Source organism: Alligator mississippiensis, chromosome 10 (genome assembly GCF_030867095.1).
Source record: "Alligator mississippiensis isolate rAllMis1 chromosome 10, rAllMis1, whole genome shotgun sequence".
In the NCBI taxonomy this organism is placed as follows: domain Eukaryota; kingdom Metazoa; phylum Chordata; order Crocodylia; family Alligatoridae; genus Alligator; species Alligator mississippiensis.
The window spans coordinates 74,822,710-74,849,171 of record NC_081833.1 but is presented as its reverse complement, the minus strand read 5'-3'; the positions used below and the strand labels follow the sequence as shown (position 1 = coordinate 74,849,171).

Below are 26,462 nucleotides of genomic sequence, written 5' to 3'. Positions count from 1 at the left end.
TCCTTTTTCAAGTGTAAGATCCCTCCTCTCCCCCCAGCATACCTCCTAGTGCTTTGCTTTAACCTTTCAGTTAATACCATGCTATATATGTCCTGGACCAGGACTTTCATCCTCAACTCCCTCTGTGCAAAAATGAAGTTTATTTCCTACCTATGGGGGACGTTTTACCATCTTTAATTTTCCCTAAGCCTGATGAAGGGCGTGTGAGCCCGAAAGCTTGCAGAAAAAGACCATTTTTTTTTCTGTGATTTCTTAGTTGGTCTAATAAAAAGTATCATCTCTGAACCAAGAGCTCTAGACTTTTGCATTTCTTTTTGTCTCAGACCAACAGGGCTACCAAATACATCCCGGATACTAGACAAGTGGCATTTAATTAGCGCAAACAAGCTATTGCTTTAGCTCCTGATCTAGTCGTTACTGTGACTTAGTACCACTCACTTCCAGGCTAGAAAGCATGAATTGAAAGCCTGCTCCAGGACTCAAGGTAACATGCAAGAGTGCCTATTGGCTCGTAGTCATTTTTCATGAGATGCTTTTATATCATTTGAAGAAAAAAGGGATTTTGACATGTCATAGGATTAGTTTAAAAAAAAAAAGCCAAAGACTTGCAGAACATAAATAATCAATACTTCTTCCCTGGGAACTCTGCATCACGCGCTGGAGGAAGCACCGTGCTGTATCACAGCCACCTTTTCCGTACGCAACGCTAAGTGGCTTTTCACTTAGTTTTAACATACACCATCATACGATACGACCCATGTCTTAAGAGGAATTGGATAGTAAGGAGCGTAAATTCCCATAGCAAATAGACAACCGTCAAAAACACCAACGAGTGATAATTCCCCTTCCCCCAAAGCAAATATCCTCTGCCGATCCCTCTCTTGAAAGCTTCGGAGCCAGAGAGGTGTCTGTCAAAAACAACCAGCAAAATAGGGAAAATCAGTCTGTATATTGAACATACCTTCCCAGTGGGAGAAAGTTGACTGGAGACTCGTGGGAGAACGTACACTGAGCTTACTGGGAGTTTTGCCTGAGGAAGGACTGCAGGGTTTGGCTCAGCTTGCTTTACTGATCTGGAATAGTGGAAGAATTCAGCATTAATGAAACCCGAGTCCTTCGTTCCCCTTAGCTTCCTTATCTCTGCAACCCAGAAACAGCTGAGACATGTGAGCCTCATCACAGCTGACTCTAATGAGCGGTGAAGTGAACTATGAACTGATGAAGTGAACTTGGGTTCACGAAAGCTTGTGCTCTCTCTCTCTATATATATATCTTATTTCATTAGTCTGTAAAGGTGCATATCTACCTTCCTTTCATTATAATGAGTTAACACTCAGTAAAAAAAAATAATAATCTTGGCTAAATTCCACCAAACCAGGTGACAGAAGCCAACTTCAAGGGGTTTTTCTTCCTTCCTTAATTTTTTTCTTTTTTAATAATATAAACCAGCTACAAATTTGAACTGGTAGCCTCAGGCATCTCAGGAACCAGGATGGAAGATAGGTTAAAAAAAAAGAAAACCCTAAAAGACTCGGAGCCAATAATCGCTATATGTTTCTATCTGTAATAATCAGGGAAGTGTAGGCACTTGTCTAAAGTGGAATTAAAGCAGCCTAGAGAAAGATAATCTTCCTCCCTTCACTCTTAAGGGTATTATTTAGTCTGTTAGAGAACAGATAACTCGAAAGCACTGGAGATATATGGGGGGAGGGACGGACAGAGCGAAGATTGCAGGTTCTCTAATCCAATTTAGCATCATCATTTATAGCCAGAAAGGTTTTATTTCCAAACCAAGGTGAAACAGGAACACTCATAAACCTTTGATGTATGTTTTAAGGCATGTGTGCTTGAGGGCAGGAGCGTGCAGGTATCTACTCATGTAGCATTTGAACGATCCCTGTAGACAGACCTGGGCAGGCAAATAGCTTCATTGTCGGGGTACGGTCCACAGCGACACTGCTAAATGCACACCTGCCTTTCACGTTCCTCAGTGGGGGAAATAAAACAACATTTCCAGATTCACTGCCTCTTTTCCACGAGGTGCAAAGGGCGACCACCCAGGGGGGATTTGTGCAGGTGCAAACATTTTCTGCATTTACTGATTGACAGCCGGAAACCTGCTGACACAGCATGGCATCGGTGCCTCTGCAGGCCACGCAGAACATCCCCGCAGCGACGTACGCAACGATACGCGTGCAGCGATGTACGCAGCAATACACGCACAGCCCCGTACGCAACGGTACATGCACAACGATGTACACAGCGATACGTGTGCAGCAACATACGCAGCAATACACACGCAGCGATGTATGCAGCAATACACGTGCAGCCACGTATGCAACGGTACATGTGCAGTGATGTAAGCAAGGATACATATGCTCCCGGGAACAGATGCAGCACTGCACGGCAGAGCTTGGAAACGGTCGGAAAAGGGAAGGCTCTCCATGATGATGACAAGCTAGAGAAGCATTTGAGCTAGTCAGATAGGACTCAACAGACCTGCGGCCTAAATCCAAGGGTATCTCCACACCACATCCTCAATGCTCCACTCTCAAGCATACCCCATTTGCACCCACCAAATCCAGAAGCAGGGCGATGAAGTCAGGGGGAGGATGCCTCAAACATCTCAGAGACAGAGGGCTTAGAGGCATGTTGGCTGCTCCCAGAACAATTCACAGCTGCATTTCCAGGTTTGGTGCATGCATAGGCACTCCTCCAGGAGTGCTGGGGATGCAGTGTAGACAGACCCCCATTTAAGGGGGTCGCTTCACTTCCCTACATCCACTTCATCCCCCTAGTACCTAGCTTTTTCTACCCACGAAGGTCCGTAAACACTGTGAACCAAGCATATGCACATCCAAGCATGTACTACAGAGAAAATACTTCTTTGTTTGAAAGCATAAGGGCCTGTGCACGTGTCTCCTGCACCTTAGGGTAAGGCAGGCCAAAGCAGATGATGGAACTGAACCAACCAGAAGAGTTGCTAGCTCTGGGCTGCGTTGCAGACAGGCTCACAAGGAACAGCCCTGCAAAAGAAACCCCACAGAACAGAAGTGCACGATTTCCTCCCACTTCGCTGCCAAAAATAAGGGTCATATATTTACAACATGGCTCCTCGATCGCCATTTCCCCTTGGCGCAGAAGCTTCGTTATGCAGCAGTCACCGGAGACACCCCGATACGCGGTGCCGTCCACTGCCAGTAATCCAGAGTACGCTCCAAAATGCTCATGCTGTTCAAAGCACCAGTTCTCAATCCTTTCCATCACATGGCACCACGTAAAATACCTCTCGTAGAGCCATCCATAAAAAGGGTAGTTGCAACCCCAAACCAAAATCAACATTATATTGTGAACTTCGCGTCTCCAACATGCAAAATGCAGATATACTGAGATTTACAGGTTTCAGCTCTGTCTTGTGTTCATGCCATGAGTACTTATCAGGTTTGACATTCATGGCCCATGATGAAATACAAGATTGCACGTTTTTTCGGTACTGCCAATTTGATGAAATGAGTAATTTGCAGTTGCTGTTGGCTGGGACCATCTAGTATTAATACGAATACATGCTTTGCCCATATGTCTGTGCACCCTTCCACTAGATGACCTTCCACCCAAATATTTTAAAGTGCTTTGCAATTACTAATGAATAACAGCCTGCTTTGCAGAAGTATGAGAAATACTAGGCTCTCAACCAGGTTAACACAAACTCCAAATGTAAGAAGAAGGGTGTTTGCACCTGAAAGCTTGCAAAGAACAATTTTTTCCCCACTAAAAGATATCGGATTTACCCAAAAAACTTTGTCTCCAAATATAAAGCACTCTCAAATATCCTGCTGCTTGCTCCTCTAATGCTCCTCTGGGAGGTCAGGAGCAGTCATGAGCAGAAACCAGGTCCTTGGCTCCTCTAGCTACAAGACTCCTCTTCCTCTCTGCCACTGATGGCCAACAAACTGCAACGCATGCCCAGATGAGGTGTAAAGCAAAATGCAATATCAGCTTGCTTAAGGCTCACAGGGCTGGGAAGGGGATTATTATATTGATATGATTTATACAGGGCTAAAAGATGGCAACGAACCTAGAGTTTTAGACGGGCATCTTTTCATTTGAGAATGCAAAACAATAAATCAAAAATGTGAGATCCCATTTAAACCCGTCGTGCACCGTGTATCCTGCTGTTACTCGTTCATTTTCTGCAGCTCGTTTCCCTGCAAGCTGATATACCTCAAATTTTCGCTAAAGCTAAGTCATACATATCCCTATCCCCATATCCAGGCTAACAATGTAACTCCACCTTGCATCGCATTTTGAAGTCAGTCTGCAGCTGCACAAATGAAATGTGCTCCTTGCTTCTTCCCCAGAGTGATTACAGGCAGCAAGAACAAACGGACACTAGGATGCTCAGATTTTTCTTCTTTTGAAAAAATGATAATTTGACATGTTGGGTTTTGGGTTTCATGCATATCAGAGAGCAGGGGGTTCAGTTTATGCTCACCAGCTCAGGTGTCTTACAGGGGAAGGAAAAACGACTTCAAAGGATTTAGGGCTACTAAATCATTTATGCTTTACAGCAACAAGCTTTTCATTTTAATAACATTGTCATCTCACCTATGTAAAATATGTATTAAAATTAAAAACCATAAAAGTTTGGGCCTGTCACTGTAGGTTAAGTAAACAGCATTTCAATTTGCTGTTCTTCATTTAGTGAGAGCTCAAACGGTTTGCATTATTCATCCAACCCTTTTTTTAAATTTTTTATTAAAAATAAGAAAAAAAATCTTCAACAGGATAATACAATTCATGCTTGGACTCTGTGACTAGTCGAGGCACTCAAACGCTGTCCCATCCTAAAGGAACAAAACAGATCAAACCGCATAGCCCTCCCAAGCTGTTTCTGCTGCAGAAGAATATATCTGAAGGCACTTTAGACACCACAATTAAGCTACCATAAAATATTTTTCCTCCAGAGGAACTTTCTAATTCTAAATAAAAGTGAAGTGTCCCAAAGCCAAAAGTCCCTCTTCTGACCAAAAAATAAGTGGTTTTATCTAGGCAGGAGAGAGACAGCCACCTGGGGGAATCATACAGGCAACCATATACAGAAGTAGCAGTGGCTCTTGAAAAATGTGGTCCTTTATATAGGAGAAGGACCTACTGCTTTGTGCATTTTGAAGGGCTTGATCCTTGTAGCACTGGTATCTAACACCTGACAATAAGCTCTCACTTATATCATCTACATTTTAGCTAATTCCCTTCAGACTTTAGTACTAGCATCATAGCACCAAGATTTCCTTTTGCGCATGATTGCATGGTATGAGGACACGTGGCGAGTTTATGTCCCTGCGCACGGCATTTAAACCCTCAGTGGGCGGCACTTCGTTTCAGATGAAGCCCAGCTAGACCAGTCAAGGCTTGCTTCTTGTCAATGAATGGGATACATAAGAAATATTATGATGAGTTCATTAGATGCTAAAAACTTAGAAGTTTTGGCTATTTTTTTTTTAATTCATGACATACGAGTGATTGCTCTCCAGTCTAGTTTGGAATTTGAAGCTTGTTTAAATAAAGGGGAAGAACATTTTAATTTGTCCCCATTCATCCTGTAATCAAAGCTGTCCATCTTCTGAGGAGCCCTAGGAGGGTAGTAAAACACTGGCACAGGTTACTCAGAGAGGTGGTGGACTCTCCATCCTTGGAGGTTTTGAAGACGCGGCTTGACAATCCTTGTCTGGGATGCTGTAGCTGGGGCTGGTGCTGCTTGGAGCAGGGGTTGGACTAGATGTGACCTCCCGAGGTCCCTTCCAGCCCTCATTGTCTACAATGCTATGATCTGAACCAGAAGTATAAAATGAACCCTCTTCCCATTGCTGGCTCCAACCCAGGACCAAACTGAAAAGGGCAGGGCCCTTCTCTAACCTGAGATTTGAAGGGCTTGGGATACAAGATGTCTATGAGAGAAGCTGGTTACTCTATACCGGCTGTTCATTGTTCCTTGTGAAGCAAGTTGGGGGTCCTCTGCTGAGCTCCCAGTGAACTAGCGTGCACACCCAATAGCCACCATCACTATTGTATGTGGCATTCATTGGCACAATTTTACATCCTCACTGGAGCAGACAGGTTAAGGATTGAGTGCCCTATCCCTTCTAAAAGTGCATCAAACACACTGCTGGGTTGTTACTCTTCCCTTTGCTCCCAACCTACTCAGATTCAGTGAAGCCTGCTTAAATAAATGAAATTTGGAAAGGATTCCCCCCTCCACAGTGCAAAGAGGAGCATCGGCAAAAAGCAGCTGCTAAGGAAGCTACCACAGCATTGCTATCACCCCATGTCTGCCACAATATTGGGCGCTAAGGCATGTTAGTGAAGTCTCAAAAAGGAAAAGTTCAAATTAAGGAAAGAGAAGAAAGGACCTTGCTTTGTTAAATCACAGACAGCAATTCACAGGTTGCAAATTCCACCCAAAGGCCACATTCAGAGATGTAGAAAATCCATGCAACAGGGTCCCCACTGCTATTTTAACTCAAGTTAAGATGTGTTTTCTTTGCCAGCCCAAACTTACCCTATGCTATACATATGAGAGCATTCAGTCTGACTTACCCACCGGGAGAGGCTGCAAGAAAACCACCAGGAAAGTGGAAGGAGGAATACAACAAAACAGGCAAACTTCTTTGTTTTAAACACTGCAGCTGGCAGCTTTCTAGCAACATCCTTCCACCTGTCGCTGGCGTAATGCAGATGAGAATCTGACCTGCGGGTGTGTAACTTGCACCTCTTCTCCTCATCCCTCAGTTCGGCCCCAAGGAAAGGTGCGAAGAAGGAAAAATCAATAAAGGTTTCCGTGTCAGCAAATTCCCCCCAAGCCTCCAGGAAAGGAACAGCCAAAAATGAAACAAAAAGCCAGAACCCGTGTGCAGCAGGTACCAGGAGCCGCTCTCATCCCTGCCCCGCTCCCGCACTCACCACCACATGTTTTCTATAGAAACAATGGCCATCCCACCCAGGCACTTGCACTTGCACAGAGCAGCCCAGGGTTTGGTTTCACGGTAATTAGGGCTGTGGTCAGACTTGGCCTGCCCCAACTTCTTCCTGTGGTTTGGATAACCCTGTCTTTAAAGATGGTATATCTGGACGGAAAGCTCCACCCTTTCTGCTGACAGCAAGGCAATTCCCAATGTAAACCTTTGCTGGGCATCACATAATGTTCTGCAAGACGATTGTGTGATTGACCATGCCCAAACTGGTACAACTGGTAATGAGGCATGTTCTAAGAATGGAAGGAGATGGCCTAGAAAAGGATTTGAAGGAAGGTTGTCTGCCAGGAAAGAAAACCATCAACTCAGAGAAAAGTAGGGATGGAAGAGGGGTTGGAGTGGGGGTCATGAAGACCTAGATCTAGATGAGGTGTTGTGAAAGACATCATGAAGACCTAGATCTAGATGAGTTGTTATGAAAGACATCACGAAGACCTAGATCTAGATGAGTTGTTATGAAAGACATCACGAAGACCTAGATCTAGATGAGGGGTTGTGAAAGTCGTCATGAAGACCTAGATCTCGATGAGGGGCTGTGAAAGTTGTCATGAAGACTTAGACAATGGAACTGGATTACTTAAGCATTCAATGGCCAGGCTGACAAGAGACAGGGCCAAATGGAAAGCACTTGTCCATCATGTTGCTCATGCTCTTGATGAGAGAGCACTTGATCAGTTAAGTAACTGAATTCATGCTCAAATAGCCCTCTGGGGCAATTCAGTGCTATCCTCACCGCATAATATGCATTGGTGTATTCAAACTTAAGTCTGCCCTTCCCATCCATCTCTTGCCTGGGAGCAAAGTAGGTGAAGGAGGAGAAGAGACCGTCTACGTTACATTTGGTGCCTGTGCATGCACCAAACCTGGAGATGCAGCCGTGAGCAGAGACCGGCTTCACCAGAGATAACACTGCATGATGTGATGGTGCTGGCTTGCTCGGCAGGTGAGTGCACAGCCACCCCAGTCCCACACCCTTCACCTTGTGTATGTCCTTGTCTCACTGGCAGCAAGGCTGCCATGACCCAAAGTAATCCATTAGTTGGCTAGCATGGAGAGTTACCAGCAAATGCAAAGGGAAACAAACCAAAGTATTGTGAAAACTGGTCAGCCAATATATTTCTTATAGTCATTCCAGCTTCAGATGGAAATCTGAGATGACTTATTCTCTGTGCGCCCATCTGCCCATGCCAAGGTTCCTCCGTTCACTTTGCCTTGCCCCTTAGGAGCTTTTTAATCAGACACCAGTGCATGAATTTGCAGAAATGTGCCTTTTTTAGGTCTCAGAATCATAGACAATGAGAGTTGGGAGGGAGCTCACATCTAGTCCGACCTCCTACTCCAAGCAGGACCAGCCCCAACCACATCATCCCAGCCAAGGCTGTGTCTAGCTGGGTTTTGAAAACCTCCAAGGATGGAGCGTCCACCACCTCTCTGGGTAACCTGTTCCAGTGCTTCACCACCCTCCTAGTGAAAAGTTTTTCCCAATATCCAACCTCATCTTCCCTTACAGCAGCTTGCGACCATTGCTCCTTGTTCTGTCACCTGCCACCACTGGCTCCAACTGAGAAGAGTCTAGCTCCAGTCTAGTCTCCTATCCGGTGGGCCAGACCGCAACTCATGTAGACGGATATCACTCGCTCTCAAACCATTGGTCTCTAGTAGTGGTCTCTGGCAGACACGGGGCATGAGTCTGGAGCAGCCTAACTGCAAAGCTCCCACCTCTGGAACAGGTCGGTGGACTCGGTTGGGTAGGATAAGCTCAGTCCTACCTCCTCCATGACCCACCACCACAATACTGAAAAAGGATCAGCAGTGAACTCAACCCTGACTAACCCCTGTGCAGCTAACTAGCACTAGTTGTGCATCCTCTGCTAGGTGCAGAGCTGCTCTCTCCTCCTTCCTGGCAGATATTTGGACCTACTCCCCTGCATAGCAGCCACAGCCATATCCAAGATTAGGCAGCTGACGTCCCATAACACACTCCCAACTCCTCTGAGACAAGCCAAGTTCATCTGAGTGATGCCTATGCAGGGGGTTCATTCATCTGAATGAACTGCCTATGCAGGGGTTGGACTCGATGATCTATTGAGGTCCCTTCCGACCCTAACATCTATGAATCTCTCACTTCCACGATCCTAAGGCTCCTAACCACAGGACCCTGGCAGCTCAGGATGCAGCTAAAGGCTGGGGGAGCTGCAGAGCATGCAAACGACAGGAGCAAACGAGCACAGCCCATTTAACAGGGAGCCTAGATAAGCCCTCGCTCTCAGCTGAGCAGAGGGAGCACTGTTTAAGTGCTGGAGTTAAAGTCCCTCTTCCTCTGCGTAGCCCGACATTGCAACAGAGAGGTTTTCTCATGAAAAATGGCAGCTTAAACTGGAGGGGCCAATGTGGCTGGATGGTGGGGGCAGGTTGTTAGAAGTCACCTGTCCTGCTTCTATTCATGACTCAGCCACAGACTTGCTGGGTGCCTCAGTTTCCCCATCTCTAAAATGGAGGTATCGGAGACAAAAGGTGCTGCATGCATGTTATTTGTACTTCTCTGCTCTAATCTTAGCTGAAGGAAAAGGCTGGACTGAAAGTAGGAAGCTCTTTGTAACCCATTTCCCATCCTCATTACTTCAGTGCATCCAGTTTGAGGAGTTCCTGATGCCTGGCTCCCTGCGGCAGACCCCTTCTGCTCCTAACAAGGCTGTCCCTGAGCTTGGCAGTCTCGCAGGGCAGCTCAGCAAGCAAGCCCCTCTGCCTTTGAGCAGAACAGCGGCTGGTCCAGTAACCAACTGCACAGCAAGGACAGACAAAAGCAATGCACCCCGAGGAAAAAGCTTGGTTATTGCAACACTAATTAGTGGCTGGTGCCAAATGGGTGGGTGCAAGGAAGGAGCCAGGGAAGGCAGTGGGGTGGGTACACAGTACATCGTTGTTCTCCAAGGACAAGAAAGCAAACTGTTTGTTCCTACCAGGCCCTGTTCTCTTTCCAGGTGCACCCATAAGCTGAACTGGATTTTTACTACTTTGCTTTGTTAGTGGACCAGTCTTTCCCTCTATTGTACAGCCGACGGGTTCTTTATACTTCCTTCGCGCCAGCTATATCGCTGCTTATTTTCTTCCTACATAGTCACACACCTTTTTCTCTGCTCTCTGGCTGCTACACAGTCACTTACCCTTGTTTCTGCTCTCTGACTGACCAACATTTTATTAAACAGGGTGAAATCATTTCCTCCCTGACTGGTAAGTACCCACTTCCATCAAAAATACCTTTGCTTGCAGATAAATACAGAGCAGTCGCTCCTCAAAGACCTACTCATGCAAACCCTGGCAGAAACCAGATAGAAAAGGGCCAAGCATTAGCTGAACCAACATTTTTTTTTTTAAATGCAAGTGAATATTGCCATCTCCTGCACTACCATCTCGGCATTACACATCACAAACCTTGTAGGACAGTCTCTCTTTGGGGCTAGCTGCAGCACAGGTCGACAAGGTGGTTTTCTGCAAGAAATTTCCGTTTCACGCGTGCATTGCCATTTGCCGGTTGGTTGGACGGGCAGCAGAAGCCTCCTGGGAACCTAAAGGAATTAAGACAAAACAGGAAATTCTTTAATACTCAAGAAATCTGCAAAGGGAAGGGCATGAACCAAACCCCACTGATCTGCCCCATCGAGCTCTAATCTGTTTGAAGCTGAGCGATGCATTCATACTCTAACTCCGGAGACAGCCCTGGTCATTGCTTTTACTGCTGAATGCCAGGGTCCAATCCAGTTTGGATAAAATCCGGCTCTTTCTCAATCTTCCCTTGCAGGCACTGAGTTTAAGAGGCCTCGGTAATCACTAAGGCTCATATGAGTCGAAGGTACCTTGAATCGTGTAGCACTGGGCCCATATAACATTCCCACTTGCAAAATGGAGCGGGATATATCATGAGAAATGCCTGCACACGCTGGGTGAGACGTTAGCATTGCCAGTGAAATTAGTAAGTGTAAAAGGGTGCAGAGGAATTGCAACGGAGGGTGGATTTGGAGTTGGGTCCAGGTCTAGGGACAGAGAAAGGTCCAGCCTGGCCCTTGGGGCTCCTCAGCCACCTTTTGCATTGCCATTTTTCACTCTTTGGATGGCATAAGCTGACATTTTGGTTGTCCAAGTGCCCAGACTTTGCTGAAACGCTGACATGAGTCACTTGGTTGGGTCCCACCGGTCACCTCGTTCGGAAGGGGCAAACTCCTTTCTTTCCACCTCCCTACAGCTCCTCTCTCTGTTCCACCCAGTTGCAGGTTGGTGTTAGGCAGCTGTCCTGCGCTACATCAGTAGAGGATAAAAATAATTATCCTTAAAGGCAATCCAAACACTGCAATCTCCTCTTTCACTCACTACCTAATTAATAGTTTCCAGGTCACCGTGGCCTTTGAGAACATCTGTTTGTTTTCACCACGCTCAGGGAAAGTCAGCGCTGTTTCGAAACAGGCATTTGAGATTTTTACGGGGTTTGGGGTTTTCTTCTTTTCTTTTTTCCTTTCTCTTTTTTGTTTTGTTTTAATGTTCTCGTGCTACGTGAGGATTTGGAAGTATATTCTTTACGGTGTAAAGGCACGCGCACACACACAAAAGATGTATAGTCAGGGATATGAAGTGCATGTGTAAATAATTAACACATAATCATTCATCTGTGCCGTCATGCTGGGTGTGCTGAAGAGCTGGAGGGTGCTTTAGTTGGAAGCACACATAAGCTACGGGTGCAAAGGGCTCCCACATGCCCAGCAGCTACAAAATTAATAAAGATCTGCTGTAAATATGGAAGGAAAGAGGCCAATAGGAACTTCCTCCTAGTTCAGGAGCAGCCGCGTGGAGGGGCTGTTTTGGGACCCCAATTTCCATTTGCAGGCATGAGCTTTGTTAGATGCTGCTAACTGCACCAGCAGTCTTCCCTGCCCACGTGCAGGGGGGCTAGACCCAATGATCTATAAGGTCCTTTCAGCCCCTAGCAATATGAAACTGCACCCACAGGACTGGGACTTCAAGGGAAAATGCCCACTTGTTCAAAGTCTGGAGGTGCTGGTGCATCAGCTGCATGCCCATGAGCTGGATGTGCACAAAGAGAGGCAAGTCTGACAATCCCATGGGAAGCCCCATGCTGAATAGCAGGGGAAGACACCCCCACCCCCACCCCACCACACGCACACACACATAGCTATCTATACACACACACACACACACATATACACATATCTATCTATGTATCTATATCTATTTATCTATATATACACACACACATATCTATCTATACACACATACACACATCTATCTATGTATATGCACACACATATCTATCAGTCTATTTATATATAGATACACATATCTATCTATAGATGAATAGATAGATAGATAGATAGGTATGTGTATCTATGTGTGTGTATAGATATAGATATATCTAGTGGTATTTAACTTTGATCACAGAAATGTGGATTTTGGATTATGGTTTTTAACCCTAAAAGTGGGGATTATATTTTAATCCAAGAAAACCTGGATCCTTGCTGATGAGACGGTGGAGTAGAGAGGAGCCACTCCCGAGAGCAGGGGCTGAAGCTAGCAACCAGTGTCAGGCATGCAGAACCACGTGGTTTCCTTTACACCAAGGTGCACAAGGTGTACACACGTGCCACACACATACCCGGGTACAGGTGACACCTCTGTACTTTGGATACTCACCCAAACCCATGACATCGCACTGCCCATTCTGGGCACAAACCACCCTCCCCAGAGAGCATTTATCACAGCTTAGACCAGGTTGCCGCAAACGTAGCCTCTTTGGCTGCCTTCCCTTTCTCCCTGCATGCAAGTTTTCCAGCAGCAAGCTCACACACACCCAACAGCACGGCTCCTGCTTTTCCCAGCGCTCCCCACCCAAGCTCCTAGCAGGCAAACTCCCCTAGAGGTATGTCAGTACCTTAATTAATCCACCCTTCTTTAAAGTGCTGAGCCTGAACAGACCCAGCTGCATCTAATGAGCTTCCCAATTGTGATGATTACCTGTGTGAGCTCTCCCCCAGCCCGGGCTAGTAACTAACCCCCAAATCCATGCCAGCTGCTTGCTCTGGGAGGGGTTTCTCCTAGGAGGTGCTGCTCAAGTGTCTTGTCCATCTCATAAGTGGTTTTGGTACAAGTCTGGGGCTTGGAAAAACCAGGCTCTGGGACACACTTTCTGTGTGAACCAGGGCAAGTCATTTAGCCTCTCGGTGGCTTAGTTTCTCCATCTGTAAAATGGGCATACTTAGGACTTCCCTACCTCTCATGGGAGTTGTCAGGATAAATGTGCCAAAGACATTGAGATACCGTGCTAATGGAGACCAGATAACCACCATAAATCATTAGCAGGACTGCACTGAGTATAAAATCAACTATTATCAAACTGTTTACTGCCCTAGCCACATCACTATACAGGCAGGGGACACAACTGGGACCAACAGTGAAAGCTCCCGATCCCAAATTACCTGATTTAACCATGGCTCCCGATTCCAAGTTATCCTGATTTAACCATGGCTCCCGATCCCAAATTATCCTGATTTAACCATGACTCCCGATCCCAAATTATCCTGATTTAACCATGGCCCCCAATCCCAACTTATCCTGATTTAACCATGGCTCCTGATCCCAAATTATCCTGATTTAACCATGGCTCCTGATCCCAAATTATCCTGATTTAACCATGACTCCCGATCCCAAATTATCCTGATTTAACCATGGCCCCCGATCCCAACTTATCCTGATTTAACCATGGCCCCCGATCCCAAATTATCCTGATTTAACCATGGCTCCTGATCCCAAATTATCCTGATTTAACCATGGCTCCTGATCCCAAATTATCCTGATTTAACCATGGCACTTAAGCACAACACTCCAGGGCTTTGACTTCCCTAAACCCTCTCTCCACTTGCCCCAGCTGTTATAGAGGTGCAAAATCTAGCACAAACAAGAGGATAAAGTGTCAATTGAATTTGCTGTTTCAAGACGAGTCTCATTTAAAAATGCCAAGCTGTGTGTGCCCTTCTGTTTACCGCAGGCCAGCAAAATAACATGTACTGTCTGGACTTGCTAAGGCTTTGGAAATGTATGCGCCTAGTGAATGCTCAGAGGCAAACCTTCATGATGGATGGTGTTTTAATGCAATGTAACTTGGACACTACATAGTTACTGGGCCATTTACTTGGCTGTTTTCATTTTCCACTGATTTTCTCAAGCATCGGATATTAACATTAACCAACCATGCAAGAACCTATCAACATCATGAAGCCTTCATTGTATGCTTTCCCCCGGCGCCAGTAAGACCATGGCGGAGCCCTGGTTTCGATTCCAGACCCACATATAAATCTGGGACGAGGACCCGGTGAAGCCAGAGTCCCTCTGCACCCTAACCGCATCCACTCAAAGGAAATGCACTTTTCCTCTGTCAAGTATTCTCCATCCAGGTAATAAGGAAGCTTGTGGGCTCATTGAAAGGATATAAATCTGCCTTGGCAGGCAACGAATTGCGCCGTTCAAAGCTGCACCATCTAACCTTCGTGAAGTAACTGCAGGGCTATGGGAGGATCGGACCTGCCGTCTGTCGAGGGGTGGCTCTCAACCTTTCTGGACTCAAGGCACTGGGTTTGAAGTGCCCCCTCCTGAGCCTCAAGACACCCCTCCATGACCGTTGTGAACTGTATGGCCACCAGGTTCAAAAATCAATTTATAATAATGTTAATATAACTTAATTTATTTACATTCATCATTAGAATTGATTAATTATATATATTATAATTCATTTATAATATAATCATAATATGCATTGATTGTCTTAACTGGCAGCCATTCAATCTATACAAATTGTATAGATTACAGTGTTTTACCTCCTTATGTAGGGGCTGGGCAGTAAGGATGGAGGATCATCCAGACAGGGACAAGCCTCATCTGCTCCCTCCATACCTCACAGCACCCTTCAAAGGATCTGGTGGCACCCCAGAATACCCTGGCATTGGTAAAAGAAATGCAAAACTTTAGATCTCTTGGTTCAGAGATGATACCTTTTATTAGACCAACGAAGAAATTGCAAAAAAATCTTTTTCTGCAGGAAAAAAATAATTTTAGTTGGTCTAATGAAAGATATCATCTCTGAACCAAGAGGGCTAGAGTTTTGCATTTCTTTTTTGTCTCAGATGAGCACAGATACAAATACACCCCTGACAATGGTAAAGTTCCCATTGACTCCACTGGAAAAGGAGCGGGCACTGGATGGACATGTTCTTCTCCCACTGAAACCAGCTCTAGGTTTGGGAGCAGATGAATCGAGAGGCAGCCCGTGGCTCAAAATCAAGCTTCATATGTAAGCAGTGTGCAAACACGGATCCGTGCATCCCCACAGTCGGACACAGGTGTTACCCTCCCCATTTTTCCAGCGGAGAAAGAGAGGCAGAGATGAAACACATCATGAAGAATACATGTGAAGGCTACAGCAGTGCAAATCACTGATGGTTTTGGTTTGGGGGAGCTTTACCATTCATCGATGTATTGCTTAATTCACTGGCAGGACAGAAAAATCCTTTAAAAGTTTCATTCTGGCCAAAAAACATCATTTTCCTGGGAAAGGCTGGAGCAGGCGTCTCTGCAGGTTGACCAGAATGTTTCATTCAAACATTTCCTTTTATTAGAGGGCTTTTTTCCCATTTTTTTTGACTTAAAACAAAAATCAGAATATTTCATTTCAGAATATTCTGACATTCAAAATTGATTTTCATTTTTTTTTTCAGCTGCAACTTGTGCCAAATTCAGGAAATAATGTCCCCCCTACCCAAAACAGCATTTCTCAGTGAATAAACTATTCATCCAAAAAAAAAAATCACCTTGATCTAGTCAGGGTCCTCTGCCTCAAACCCATAGACCTCTATTAACAGCTAGAAGAGAACCGCCATCACAACAGCTATAATAATACCAGGCTTCATATCCCCTCTGAATGTTTTGCAGGCGCTTGATGGGAACATATTTAAAGAGCCCTTTGCTAACAGAAAAGCAATGTTTAAGCACAAAGCCTAGAAATGAACTTGCTCAGATGAGGAGAATCAGGAAACAAATGATATTTGCTCAGTCTTCAGAAATGAAAAAAAAAAAAGCACTCAAAGGCATTGGAGAAAAGTTTTGCAGGGCTGTTATCGGTCATGTGGGTAGGTCGGATTCATTCAGCAGAGGTCAATGGTTAGAAGTCCACGTTACACCATCAGGTAATTGCTAGTGTGTACGCATCATTAATGGGCACGTCTACATGTTCATCAATGCACCATAATTATGGCGCATTAAGTTTATGCCTGTAATCACAGGTATTAACTTAATGCGCCATAATCAGCGCTACTGTGATGATGAACAATTTTTTAGTGATGCTAAATGCATGTTATACTAAGTCTACTACACAGTAGCATGCTTTTTGCATGCCACCTTAATGCACAGTAGAATTAGTCTAAATGCACGTCTAGTGTCTCGTGTAGACATGCCCTCTGCTATCTGTTTTGCCCAGCCTGCATAACTGGACATAGGGAACATTAAAAATAGCGCATTTTTAGAAGCAAGGCCCATCAAATGCGTACGGGGCTCCCAAAGCCACGCAGGTTGACACCACAGTCTTTTTCCCCATCTGGGAAAACAGCGAGATCCCCAAATAAAAAGCCTGCAGATTAAATCCCAATAATGTAAACTCCTTGCAATTGGAGAATTTTTCTTCCAGAAGCATTTCAGTGACACAGTCCAAGAACAAAAGCTAATGGACACGGAGATCGATTGCACATGGAGCAAAATAAATCAATCCACGCATGGCAAAGGGATGTTGCTACATGAAGATAGCTATGAAGGGAGATGAAGCACAGGGAGGTAAACCACCGTGGCAAAAAGCTCAGGCACCCCGTTAGGAGCAGCCTGAGGAAAGAGAGACGAGGGACATGCCAAGAGCGTGTTCCACGGTAGGGGAACTTGAACTGCGCGGATCCTGAGAGCACAGTATATGAAAAGGTGTTTGAAAAATAGATTGCTCTCCAGGAAACTGCAGAATGAAAAAAAAAATGAAGTAAGAGCCATATTTAGCACGCTGGCCCTCCTAACTAAGAATTGCACGAGGGATCTCAACTTGGCAATCGAACACCGTGTGAGAGAGCCTGCGGTTACTACAGAGTGATTCAAAATCCTGAGAGGGGGAAGTGTTTGGGTTGCTATTTGGTCTCCAAATCTGCATCCTATCGCACATGTGGGTAGGGAAGCCAAATCCAGTTTGCTTGGTTCCTTTGCAAAAAGGAGTTGGTTTCCTATAGCAAATGGGAAACTTGAAGCGTACCATGCCACCTCATGACAACCATACCCGCCTGCCTCCTGTCTGGTCTCGCCCATTCTCCGGACAAGGACGGCTTGGTAGAAACCGGTTTGGTCTGTTGTCAGATCACACCGATGTAACGGACTCTCCGAACTTCCTACAGAGCTGAAAATGTTTGTTCAAACTAAGGAGCTCTGTGTTTCTTTGGAAATGGGAAGTCCCAAATCAAGAAAAACAGGATGCTGTTTTATATACATAAAACCCAAGGGGGAACCCTGCAAAAAAAAAATAGGCACCATCAGAGCCTAAGCCCCATTTTCAAAAGTCACTTTGGATGTTCCCAGTGTCACTGAATTTAAATGTGGCTTCAGCTCTCCAAAGCCATATATGCAAAGCTGTTCAAGCACTTAAAGATGCACTGAAGCGCTTAGAGGGATTTTCAACTTGGTTTGATCCGATTTAGATGGCCTAACCTAGGAGGTACTTTTGAAAGCACCACTAGGTGTGAAGTGCTTTGGAGCCCAATACCTGCCTAAGATCTGGAGCTTCTACCACAACAGAGATAATTTATAACAAAAGTGTCAAGCTGATGGGAAAAAAACCCCAAACTGTTGGTACTTTTTGTCAAATGGAAAACAACATTGTAATTAAATATCCTTTAAAACAATAATTTGTTTTCTTCAAACATTGTCAGATTCTCCCTGAAACATTAAAAGCTCACTAGCTGAAATATTTCCAATTTTGAAAGAAAGAAAGAGAAAACCAGGGAGCGTACGATCTACAGGACATATTGATGTTAAATATTAACACTTGACAATATTTTATACCAGGAAACAGTCTAGAACTGGTGAGAGCTGGAAGGCAGGGGAGGGGGAAACGTCCTCTATGAAAAACATAGATAATATTTTCCTTTGTGGCAAAAGAAATATTGAAAAATTTCAGTAGGAAAACAAACATTTTAATTAACAAATACTTCTGCGATGCCTCGCGCCTGCACGCTCTCTGCTAAGGGCTGGGCTCTCTATATGGACTGCGTCTCCCCGGTTTGATAAGCACAGTGCAGCCTGAAATCATTCCTTAATATCTTAATCCCAGCCAATGCTGATGGGGCTCATGTACATGCCACGATTTTTGCACTTTCATCCGCTCCAATTGCGTGTCTGTTTGCACGAGTGGGATTTTGAGACACTTTAAAAGAGTTCCTTGTGCATTAAACTAAGGCTCCTCAGACACAGTTTAGTTTGGCTCACTGGGAATTAAAGAGCCATGTCCATGGATTCGTTGCATGCAAACACAAAGGCACTCAAAGACCTGTAACGAGTCAGATGGCATTGCAACTTTTCTGTAGTTTATCCCTACAAATTGCTTTCACTTTCAAATTGCTTCCGCTTTTTTTTCTTGTGTGGTTTGCCAGCTCCCTGCTTCCATAGCTGCATGGCAGGGCATGGCCATGGGGAAATGGGGGGGACCCTGGGCTGGGGGCAGTACTGGACTGTCCCGCTCTCCTGCAGTGCCGGCCAGGGACCCGGCTTAATTACTTCCTTCAAAAACCTAGTGAGGGTAAACACAGATGCAATGCTCCCAGGCTTAATTTGTTTGAAAACCTAGTGTGTGTAAACACCGATGTGACGTTCCAAAATAAACAAGTTTAAATTTTATAAACCTATTTAATTTAATAAGGATTAAAACCTGTGGTGTGTACAGGTGCCCATGCAGTAGAAATGATGTTCCTTAGCCTCCAAACTTGAGAGCCAGGGATCTACCTTCAGAATAAGGAATCTCTCCAGCATGTGGTATACCCGACTCCTTTGTCTCCCCCCATTTCAAGGGCCTTGTACTAAATATTATCCCACTTTGGCAGATAAGGAAGCTAATACATTGATGGTTAAGTCACAACCCAATACTATACAACAAAGCTGTGACCACGCAGGGCAATAAGAACAAAGCACAGTCCCAGGAGGGGTCTCGCTGCCCAGTTGTGGTCAGCACACAGCTTCCTTTGAGACATATACTGCTGTCAGCTGAGCCGTTTCATTGCCATCTGTCCTTGTGAAGCCACATAGCAACTGGCTGTGGAAACAAAAGCACGTTTCCCATGGATTTGCCCACCTCGGGCTTCCAGTAGAAAGTTCTCCCGCTGGTTTGCAGAAGCTGTCCTCTCACTAAAGAGCGGTCCATATGCACGGTTGCTCAAGCAGTTAATTTATTGGTTGGCACTTGCATTTCTCTTTGCAAGTCTCAGCTTTCATAGCACTGCAAGATGTGGGCTGAGGCTGACATGAAAAATAGTCATTCTCCATCTTCACATTCCCCAACAATGTGCCTTGGCAATCCATCCCCATCTTGTCTCAGGCTCCACCAAAGCTCTTGGTCAGTGTTAAATGTTGGCTCCCTTGCTTCAGAGCCTCGTCTCATTTACACTAGTTTGACCTCTGGGAAACTCAATTCACTTTACTGGAGCAACTCTGCATGTATGCCAGCGAGAGGAGACTCAGACCCACCCTGTGCGTGTGTTTAACGACTGGCCCCAAGCCAGGATGACCTGATCTGAATCTAAACTTTCATTAAGCTTGTGGGTGGCTCAGAGCTTGGGTTTGATTGAGCTCAGGGACAATAGGGTGCAGCTGCAAAATTTGCATTTGAATTTGAACTTCCACAGAGTTCAGATCCGGGGGTTTTGGTCCAGGTCCATTTAATAGTCTAGATATCCAAATACCACTCTTGGGATGGACAGACATTCTGGTTCACACTGGTGGAACTGCATTGCCTTCTGCCCTGATTTACACTAATGGGGGGTCAAAATCGTGCCGGGCGGTCTGTAAGTTATGCACTATGCTCCCTGCCATGATTTCAGTGGTCACAATAACACTTGTGCACTCCAGACCGGCAAAATATACTAATGTGCTTCCCATCCATAGGTTCCTCTTGCCAGAAGAGCTCCGACTGCATTCTGAGCTACTATTTTTGTTTCGGGGAAGATATGCGCAGCTCCAGTCCGCTCGCATCCAAATGGTTGTTTTTCCCTTCCCCACTGGCAGCCGTTAACACTGCATCTGTGCCTGTTGTGTGAACTGTACGAGTGGTGTGTTTTTATAGCTGGGAACTGGCAGTTAGTGTCCTGGTACCTGCTGTGTGCTGGCTGCCTCATATTTGTTGTTTTTTTATGGGTTTAACCAAAACTTTCAAGACTCCAATTATTTCACGCTCTTTGGAGATTATTGCTTTCACTAAGGGTATCACAAACACTTTATAGGCAAGGGGAAAAAAAAAAAAAAAAAGCATAGATCCCCAACCTAGATACGTGTTAGCATCCACTAAGAGCAAGCCTGGCCAAAAACAGCTTGCAGCTTATGCAGGGAGAATCATTTTCTATAGACAGGAATATACATAAAACCCAAGGGGAAAATCTGCAAAAGCAAATAGGCACCATTACAGCCTAAGCCCCATTTTCAAAAGTCACTTTGGGATTGATGTTCCCGGTGTCACTGAATTTAAATGAGGCTTCAGCTCTCAAAAGCCAGATTTGCAAAGCTGTTCAAGCACTTAAAGATGCACTGAAGCACTTGGAGGGATTTTCAACTTGCTTTGATCCGATTTAGACAGCCTAACCTAGGAGGCACTTTTGAAAGCCCGACTAGGTGCATAGTGCTTTGCACAACTGGAGCCCAATACCTGCCTAAAATCTGGAGCAACTTCCACAACAGAAATACTTTATAACCACACAGTCGAACTGATGGAAACAAAACCAAATTGTCGGTGCTTTCTGCCAAATGGAAAACAACTTTGTAATGGAACGTCATTAGAAAAATAATCTGTTTTCTTCAAGCATTGACAGATTCTCACAGAAACATGCAAAACCCACTGGCTGAAAAATTTCCAGTTTTGATGCTTGAGAACCTGCAAACTTTCAATTTGGGGGCTTGCCACCACAACAAAACCCTCCAAACATTCAACAACATTAAAAAAAAAAGGCACTTCTGTTGGTATTTTTCACTGGAGGAAAACTTCGTTCTCTAATCACTAGTTTTAGAACGTGACTGTGGTAAAAGGAGCAACGAAATCGGATCAACGGGCCAGATCTTATGCGGGGCTAGAGTGATGCCATTTCCAATGACATGCTGGTATCATTCCGGCGTCTTCAAAGGGATTCCTCCTGTTTTGCACCAACATTTGTGAAATCACAACCATTCCCACAGGGAATTTTGTCTGAATAAGGGCTGAGTCAAAACTGAGTCATGTTTGGGCATGTTTAACGAGGCTTTTCCATTTGCAACACATTTTTTCTATTGAAACAAAATTGCCCCATTTTTCCTTATTCTAAAGGAAGCGTTGGACTTTAGATAGCATCCACTGAGAGTCGAGATCCAAATCATGCCTGTTTCCATCTCTTATTTGGTCCCCAGGTTCGGAAAAGCAGCTATCGAATCCAGAGACAGGTACATAATGAAGAAGAGAGCTCCTGTCATGAAAGGAACTCTGGTTTCCAGAGGAAAGGGGGTTTGAATTTGGTTTTCCATAGTACCAGGTGCCAAGCAAATCTACTAGTGTATTTTTATGCGTTTCCATTCCAGGCCCATCAGCAAGATTTAAAACTTTGGGATGAATCGGCAGCAAACGTGTCCCTTTGTTTGCATAACTTTATTTTAAGCAACTCCCAAAGGGAGTAAAATTCTCCATAGTCTCTTGCTTCCTTCCCACACCAAAGGGTCATCAAAAAAAATAACAAGATTCGGGGTGGTTTTACTTGCCTACACTTTCCAGCAAAGGATGATTTCTTCCAGGTGTCTCTGTGCAGAAACAGGACAGATGAGGTGCAATCCTCCTATCCCCGATCAGGTATCGCCTGGACCTGAGACTTATGAATGGGATGCCACAAAGGACTACGAACACAACCCTCCTAGGTCAGAGAAAGGCAGGGAGAGGGAAGCTAAGAGGAAGCTCCCCCAATGTCCTGTATTGTGGCAATGAGGGAATAGGGGATCTCCAGGCCATTGCAAGTCTGCCCTTGAACCCTAATGTCAGGTCAGCAGAATGAGCTCCCACATATGAATCCTTTTCTGCGTTACCCTTGAAACGGGTAACGAGGTCTCCGTCTTTTCGGGGCTCTAAAAAAAGGAGGGAGCTGCCCATATCCCAGGGCAGTTGGCTCTCCAGCTCTGCCTAAATGCTTTGCCTAAAACTACCCTGCACGCCCAGAAATCGCTTTGGCCGCATGGAAACGTGCGCAGAATCACGAGCCCCGTGATTTGGGGCCAGCCCGCTCCGCTTCGCGTGGCCTGAATACCCGCGGCAGACGCTGCAATGCTCTTCTCTTCCCCAAATCCTGGGACAAGCTGGTTCTCAGGGACCCAGCTGTGTGGGCCCAAGTGAAGTAGGACAGGAAATATATAAATCCTTTCGATTGTTAGCATAACTGAGTCACAGTTATGAATGGGCCTCTAATCCGGCAGTATTTATGATAACAGCCGGTTTTAAAACAAATGAAGAACTGCACAAAATTGTTAATTTCTTTTTATCCTCGGAGCATCTGTTATTTTTTAAGGAAACATCTTGGCAAAGGCGCACAGTGGAGGCTGACATTAGCTCTCCTTCCATTATTTTATTTTATTTTTTTTTAATCATGGAATTAGTAATGCTAATGACCACATTTCAGCACGTGTGCCAGCTCTTGACTAATGAACGCACAGCAGCCAAACTCTCCCTCTTGAAAACATCTGGTGCAATTCCAAGGCCTTCAAGGGGGCTGCAGTGGTGTAACTAAGAGGGGAATTTGGCCCGATATGTTTAAATATATTCAGTTGAAGCGGTTGGGTCAATAGTTGCCGCACGCTCCTTAGGACAGGAAATAAGATGCGACGGCAGGCACTAGGCATGGTTAGCATATGTGTCTTTTGCAAGGGATTCCTAGACAGCCTCCTTTTTATCGGTGGTCACGTGGATCGTTGCCATTGCATCGCAGGCTCCGTCGTTACTGCAGACGGGGGAGCTTATGCAGCCGCACAAGGCTGAGGCTGGAGCAGAATGAACCCAGGTACGGTCCCCACAGGTCGCATGAAGAAAAGCCCCTTTTTCCCCCTTAATACAAAAGAGATTTTGCTTTCGATGGGCCGTGACAGCAGTGTGGTGCTCAGGATGCAATTTCCCCCTCCGCCACCGTTTTGCCGGGTGACCTTGGGACAGTCACTTCCCACCAGCTCGCTTCTGTTTCTGCCTTTCCCCTTTACCTGTCCACTCCCTTATCTATTTAGCCTGTGAACTGCTCAGGGCAGAGGTGCTGCCTTTCCGTGGGTGTGTGCTTTTCCAAATGCAGCGGGGCATCGATCTGGTTCAGAGTTTCCAGACACATTTTAAGATGCGTGGGGTGGAGACTGTCATTTATGAGCGAGCCATACAATGAGGCCTGCGTGCAATTTTTAGGCACAGCAGCAATATAACATGGGAAACAATAATAATGATTAGGGACACAGGAACCATCCGATCCAGTCCCCTGCATGATAGAGCCGCGAACAGTAAGACCGTGGAGCTCACAGCTTGAAAACGAGCTTCCTGTGTGTCGTTTTTACTGAAACATCGGGCAACGCAGAAAGAAAACGTTCACGCTCATAAATGCAAGGGCTCCTACTAAAGAGTGAGAATTATCCAATTAGCGACCGGAGACAGCGTCGAGTAATTTGCCGTGCCCCTTCAACACCGCCAGTGCCATTCAAATTTTCTATCAAAATACTCCTCTACAGACTCATAATCATTTCCAGAAATTATTCAGGACTATCAGGAGCTGGAAAGTCGAAAACACTTTGCTGTGAACCTAACAACTCACTTGTGGAACTTGCTGCCACATCATATCATGAAGGCCAAGAGTTCAGCAGGACTCAAAAAAAGATGAGACATTTATATGAATAGTGAGAATATTAAAAGCTATAATAATAAATGCTAAAAAGGGATGTAACCCTTCTTGTTCTGGGTGCAAGCCAACCTCATACAAGGGAGGCATGAAGAGGAAATCGTTCCTGAGGGCAGGTTGTCCCATAAATCTTTACTACAGGGCTTCTTGCTCTTCCTTGGAAGCAGCTAGTGTTGGCCACTCTTAGCAACAGTTTCTTGGACAGGAAGGCCCTGAGAGCAAAGGAAGGACACTTAAGGAAATGAAAGAGCGGACAAAGCGTCTTCACATTGCTCTCCTCATTGCAATTCAGACAGGTCTTGAATGCGACATAAATTTTAACATTGAAAGAATGTGCTAGCACTATCAAAAAGCCACCGCTCCAAGCCAAACATGCAAACGGCTCGGCTGGACTCAGTTGACCTTCAAAACCTTCCTCGCCTCTCCTAAAACCGAAATCCCGGCCCGGCCGCGACGTGCCAGCCGGAAGGGTTTGCGCAAGGAGCAGGAGAGATGCAACGGGACAGCTGCTCAGCGGAGTCGCAGGTAGGCAGAAAGTTAGCTCGGCGCACACCTGGACGGCCGCCAGGACACCGGCCTCAGCATCTGGCTTCACTTTGTAGGCTGTGTTGACGCTGTCCAGAAGGATGTATCGGACCAGCGCCTTCCTGCACGTTTATCTTGGGGTCCTCTTTGCAGCCACATGCTCTCATCTGTTGCACTGTATTTGGTTTGTACTTTTTTATTATTCTTTAATTGAACAGTAATTCTTCTCTAACGACTGGGCATGTTTCTGATTGTATCGTGCTTAGTCTAGGCCCCTGAGTGAGATCTACATTTTTGACACAAAACAGAAACCCACTCCATAGATCTGTTTCCCACCCACTTGATTATTTTTTTTTTCCAAGTTGTTTCTTTTCCTTTTTTCTCTCTCTCTTTGCTAAATTTGGAGCCAGCTCAAGATCTTGAGATTGCAAACCGTGGCAACCACTGTTCTGCATTTGTCCATCACATAGGTACGGAGCGAGCTTCCCACGCGCTGCTCTGCAAGCCTTAGAGCAGCTCTAAAAAGAAAAACAAATGAGGCAGTGAGGTTCCCTGGATAGCGCAGTCCCTGGTCTCCAAGCCAAGGGCGATAAGGAGTGATTTTGTGATCAGGGTAAGTGCTCTCCAATCCACCTGGGGAATTGCATTAAAAACTTGCTTCGCTTTCTTCATCACTTCATCTTGCTCCCTGCTTATCCCATTGAAGCTAGGGTTATCTGAGCCTCATGGAATCATAGAAATCATAGAAAATGAGGGTTGAAGGGACATCAGGAGGTCACATCTAATCCACCCCCTGCTCCAAGCAGAACCAGCCCCAACTGCAACATCCCAGCCAAGGCTTTGTCTACCTGGGTCTTTAAAACCTCCAAGGATGGAGATACCACCTCTCTGGGTGACCTGGTCCAGTGCTTTATTACCCTCCTAGTGAGAAAGTTTTTCCTAATATCTAACCTAAACTTCCCTTGTTGCAACTTGAGCCCATTGCTCCTTCTGCCATCTGCCACCACTGAGACCAGCCCAGCTCCATCCTCTTTGCAGCCCCCCTGCAGGGAGTTGAAGCTTGCAATTAAATTTCCCCTTCATTTTCTCTTCTGCAGACTGAATAATCCCAGTTCCCTCAGCTTCTTCTTGCAAGACCTGTCCTCCAGCCCCCCAACCATTTTCGTTGTCCTTTGCTGGACTATCTCCAATGTGTCCACATCCTTTCTGTAGCGGGGGGCCCACAGCTGGACACAGGACTCCAGATGTGGCCTCAACAGCGCAGAATAGAGGGGAAGAATCGCTGCCCTCGATCTGCTGGCAACGCTCCTACTAAAATCCTTCGGCACGTGTAACCAGGTTGAGGAAGGGGATCTTGTAGGGTGGCTTTTAGAGAGAGAGTCTTTAGTGCATGTTGATCTGGGTTATGGCAATTGGCCTGCTTCAAGCCATTTCTAAAAGAAATTACCAAGCCAAAGAAAAAAAAATCCTCTGCAGCAGAAGCACACAACATACAGCCCACGAGGCTACATTCAACTAACGAAAGCAATCCCAGAAGCCTGCTGGAATTTTTAATTAAGTGGAGAAAGTTTTGAAAAGCAAAATAGCAAGTCCTGTGTCCTCATACGTGTGGTCAATCTGGCTCCTCTCTTGCAAGCATGCTGAGGGCATCCCAGATCCCCTCCCTCCACCGGGACGTGTGCCTTGCAAGTGA

The 26,462-nt window shown here is 45.5% G+C and overlaps 1 protein-coding gene across 1 annotated transcript in view; it reads right to left on the bottom strand.

The window, feature by feature from the left end:
- ZNF469 (zinc finger protein 469) overlaps positions 1 to 26,462 on the bottom strand; it is a 365,046-nt gene that overhangs the window by 215,581 nt on the left and 123,003 nt on the right. Inside the window, exons 8-9 of the mRNA XM_019491171.2 lie at positions 10,461 to 10,594; positions 962 to 1,073 (exon numbers count right to left, since the gene is read on the bottom strand). The gene's annotated coding sequence lies outside the window, so the exon portion shown is untranslated. The remainder of the gene's footprint in view (positions 1 to 961; positions 1,074 to 10,460; positions 10,595 to 26,462) is intronic.